Raw genomic sequence first — 5,065 nt, 5'->3', positions numbered from 1 at the left:
ATCACTTGGTTAATACTGATAATATGCTATGAGTCAGTAACCACTGAAATAATAACTACAACTCAGTAAAAGCTTTAATATGAAAATCTTAAGATATTATCTATGATTAACTTAACTTAGTTGCATACATATAAAAGAAATAGCATGAACACAAGTGACACCAAGATTTAACATGGAAACCCAATTTGGGAAAAACCACCAATTACAACTAGTTATTGATTTTCACTCTTATGAAGTGAGCCCTCTTAGGAGCCAACCCTATTAAAGGTTACAAAACACACTATTAGGTGTGACCCTATTAGAGTATTTAATCACCTTGTTAGGAGTGGCCTTGTTAGAGGTCTTTAGACACTTCAATCTAGAAATGCCACCTTGTTAGAGGATTTACAAATAGTTGCTGAGTCAACTTTGTTAAGAGATTTAGTTCATCGTTACAATGGTTAGAGAGTAACACTAAAATTACCTAATTTCTTATGCAACTAATTTTCTAATTACGTATCTCTATTATGGCTTGAATACTTGATCCTTCCTGATTGAATGCATCTTTGCAGCACCACAAGGATATTCTTCTTATCCTTCTAATTTATGTCCTATAAGCATCTTCTATTCTTCCATACACTTGCACACATTCAATCCTCAACTTGAACTTTCATTTATACCTTATGCATTGTCAATTCAACTTAAACACAACTTACAATAATTAATATTCATCTCCTTAGTCAACTAGAACAAACAAATAAACTCAATATGCCAAAACAAGAAAATCCTTTGTTAGTCAACCCTGCTCGGTAGACACTAACTCAGAAGTGATTTTGCTTTTTTAACCAAGTGAACTTTGTTAACATTGCACCTTCTCTAACTTTCTTTGGTAACTGAGTTAGCTCAGTTAACACTGGTTTTATCCAACTTTTCCTTTGTTACCCGATTGAGCTTGTTTAACACTCAAGTTTTGTGAACTTCTCTTTGACACCCAAGTGAACTTAGTAGACACTATCTTATGAATTTGGAAAACATTAGAATGCTTGGCAAACATAGGAAACTAACTTCATCACTCAAGTGAGCTCGACATACACTAACTGGCAAAGATATGATGTGTTGTGTAACATCAAAGACAATATACAATTAACCAATTATTTTCAAAAATCTCTATCTTTGGAATTGATGGAAACACATGTCATAATAAAATGAAATTTTTAGAGCAAAACAATAGTAAGGAAAATATCCATAGTTTCATTTTGATTCTCATCCATGAGACTCCCTCTATCAGTGTGAACTCACTCTACCTTCATTTTTTCCCTCTGTTAGCAAAATTTGTCTTCAACATCTTCTTCTGATAGCAAACTATACTTCTTTGATATCAAACCAAGTTCTTCCTCTTTGAAAACTTTCATAGGTTCTCCCTCTTTAACATCTTGAAACAAAATTTATTTGATATGACACAAAAAACTTCTCCCACTTTGACATCTCATGCCAAAGACAATATTTAGTGAATATCAATGTACCTCATGTATTGATTCATATGCAATCTGTCCTTTGAATACTGCATCAACTGGTTGGTCTTCAATCTACTATGGTTGATGCATCACTAAATTAAATTTAGTGAGCTTTAGATAGGGGAATAACCCCTAACTTACCTCTTAGATACAAAAATGCATGATCCTTAGGTAATGACTTAGTGAATATATCTGCAATTTGTTCTTTAGTGTTCACATATTCCAATCTTACCTCTTTATCTTGCACCAATTCTCTTAGAAAATGATATTTTATTGCAATGTGCTTGGTCTTGGTATGTATCATAGGATTCTTTGATATATTAATTGCACTGGTGTTATCATAGAAGATAACCACTGGGTCCTTGATTTCTACCTTCATACCTACCAATAGTTGCTTGAACAAAACAGCATTGGAGCAATTAACTATTGTAGACTGAGAAATGCGGTTTTGCTTCTCACTTGTCCAAGACACTAGTCTTTTACCAAGAAAGGTTGCTCCACCACTAGTGCTTTTCCTATCATCAACAGTTCCTGGCCAATCAACATCTATGAAAGCTTTCAAATTTAGATTGCCTCCTTTCTTGTACCATAATCCATAGTCTTTAGTACCCTTTAGATACCCCATGATTCTCTTGATTGTCGTCATATGATTTTTTTTGGATTTGTTGAGAATCTTGTCACCATACCAACTGCTAATGCAATATCAGGTCTTGTATGAACTACATATTGCAATTTTTCAGTCATTGATCTATATGTGGTCTAATCTACCTCCTTGAAATCATCATTCTTGTAAAGCTTATGTCTAGTAGACATAGGTGTCCCAACTGATCTTGAATCTTCCATTTCAAACTTCTTTAGTACCTCCTTGATATATTCAGACTAATTAATGTAGATACCATCTTTCTTCTACTGAATTTGTATTCCAACAAAGAATTTTATCTCTCCAAACATGGACATCTCAAATTCTTTACTCGTCTCTTCTGAAAAAGCTTTGCATAAATCTTCATTTCCAGTGAACAATGTGTCATCCACAAGGATTTTTGCTAATACAATCTTCTTGTATGGACTTTCCTTAATGTATAGGTTGTTGTTATCATTTTTCATTTGAAAACCAATCTTCATCAAAAATTTATGAAGTCTTTCATAGCAAGCTCTGGGAGCTTGCTTGAGTCCATTACAATGCTTTGTGCAGTTTACAAACCATATCCTTTTTGCTAGGATCTATAAATCCTTTTGGTTGATCTATGTAAACTTCCTCTTCAAGAATTCCATTCAAGAATGTAGATTTCACATCCATTTGATAAACTTTAAATCATTTATGTACATTAACACTGCACCCACGCCTTCCAACGAAGCATCTGTGCAAACCATGAAATCACCTACAGGATTAGGCACTGCAAGGATTGGTGCACTAGTCAAACACTCCTTAAGAGTAACAAAAGTTTCCTCGTACTAGTCTGACCAAACGAACTTCTTCCCTTTCCTCTGAAGAGAAGTGATGGGATGGGCTACTCGTGAAAAATCCTTCACAAAGCGACAATAGTAACCCGCTAATCCCATGAAACTACGAACCTCTGAGACATTAGTGGGTGCCAGCCAATCCATGATAGCACGAATCTTCTCCGGATCCACTGCCATTCCATCACTAGTGATGATATGTCCCAAATACTTCACCTCTGACTGGAAGAACCCACATTTACTCAGGTTTCCATACAGCTGATGGTCTCTCAAGCACGGCAATACCTGACGTAAATGGACTTCGTGCTCCTCCATAATCTTCGAGTAGATCAATATGTCATCCAAAAACAAAATGACACACTGATCGAGGTACATGTGAAATACCCCATTCATCAAACTCATGAATACTAATGGCGCATTGGTCAACCCAAAAGGTACAATTGTGAACTCATAATGCCCATATCGTGTACGAAATGTTGTTCGATGAATATCAGCCTCTTGGATACGAAGCTGATGGTATCTTGACTTCATATCAATCTTTGAGAACACTCGTGCTCCCTTCATTTGATCAAACAAGTCATCTATCCTTGGCAAAGGATAACGGTTCTTCACCATCAGCTTATTCAATTGTCGTTAGTCAATGCACAAATGCAAAGAACCATCCTTCTTCTTCACGAAGATGACTGGTGCACCCCACGGGGATACACTAGGACAAATGTGGCCCTTGGCCAATAATTCCTCCAACTGCAATTTGAGCTCACTCAACTCCTGAGTAGTCATGTGATAAGGAGCTCGTGAAATCAGTTCTGCTCCTAGTACAAGATCGATCCGAAAATCAATGTCACGCTGCGGTGGCATACCTGGAATCTCATCAGGAAACACATCAGCATACTCACGAAGGAGTGGGTGATCATCAAGTGTTACCGTATGGCTCTCGGCTTCCTCAAGATCACTGAGAGATACAAGAAACAACTGACAACCCTTTCGCACACTCTGTTTTAGCTGATTGGTTGAGATCATACGAAGCGAAACTGGTCACTGAACTCCCAAAAGTTCCACCTGCCCACCTGTGTCATCCACACACTGTACCACCTTATGATGGCAATCGATATTGGCCTGATGGGCAGCTAACCAATCCATGCCCAACACAATGTCATATGATCCTAGAGGTAGAATACGTAGATCCACTGTGATGGTGAAGGTTCCCAAATCCAAACAACTCCTAACCAACGAGTCAACAGCCACCTTAGAACTCGTGGCTAACTCAACCTGCCATCTATCAACCTAACACATTGCCACTAGCCCACATCATTGAACAAGAGATGGTGAAATGAAAGAATCGGTGGCACCAAAGTCAAACAAAACTGAAGTTGAAATACCATGCAACATACTTGTAGCCTCGACTACCATACCTTGATGCTCAGCTTGACGGTTGTCAACCACCGCAAAGACTCTATGATTCCGACCTGCATCTCCTATAGTAGGCTCAGATCTCGTTGCGCCCTTACCAGGTCCTGTAGATGGTTTGATGGGACAATCATAAGATTTATGGCCAGGTTGGCCACAAGAATAACAATTCCCAAAAAAGTTGGGTCCTATCCCATGACCACTCTAAGTAGCACTAAGATATGGTGCACTACCTCTGTTGGAAGTCTATTGACTATTCTGAGGAGGACGATCCTGCTGAGATTTTTGTCCTTTGCTCCGATTATCTCCTTTCTTCCCTAAATTACCAGAAGACTGACCACCTCCCTTACCCCAAAACTTTCGCTGAGGGCCATTACGTTTACCACCCTGAGTCAATTCTGATAGGGCTTGACCCTTTCTCGAGGATTGGGTAAACTGTGCATCTTGCCCTGCATTCCTAGCACCTTGGTTCTGAGAACCAGATCTACTACTAAAACCTCTAGCTAGATTTTCCTCCACAATACGTGCCTTCTCTACCACGAGCACAAGAGTCCTAGGCTGATGCATACAGACTTTTCCAATGAGGGAATCCTTCAGGCCTCGGATAAAATGATGCGCTAAGAGAAAATCATCATTGTTGTAGCATGAATACTACCTAAGTTCAAAGAACTGGATCTCGTACTGATCCATAGTCATATTCCCTTGAC

Source organism: Cupressus sempervirens, chromosome 6, assembly GCF_028749045.1.
Source record: "Cupressus sempervirens isolate cs-2001-9-10 chromosome 6, ASM2874904v1, whole genome shotgun sequence".
In the NCBI taxonomy this organism is placed as follows: domain Eukaryota; kingdom Viridiplantae; phylum Streptophyta; class Pinopsida; order Cupressales; family Cupressaceae; genus Cupressus; species Cupressus sempervirens.
Note: the sequence above shows the minus strand (reverse complement) of the source record.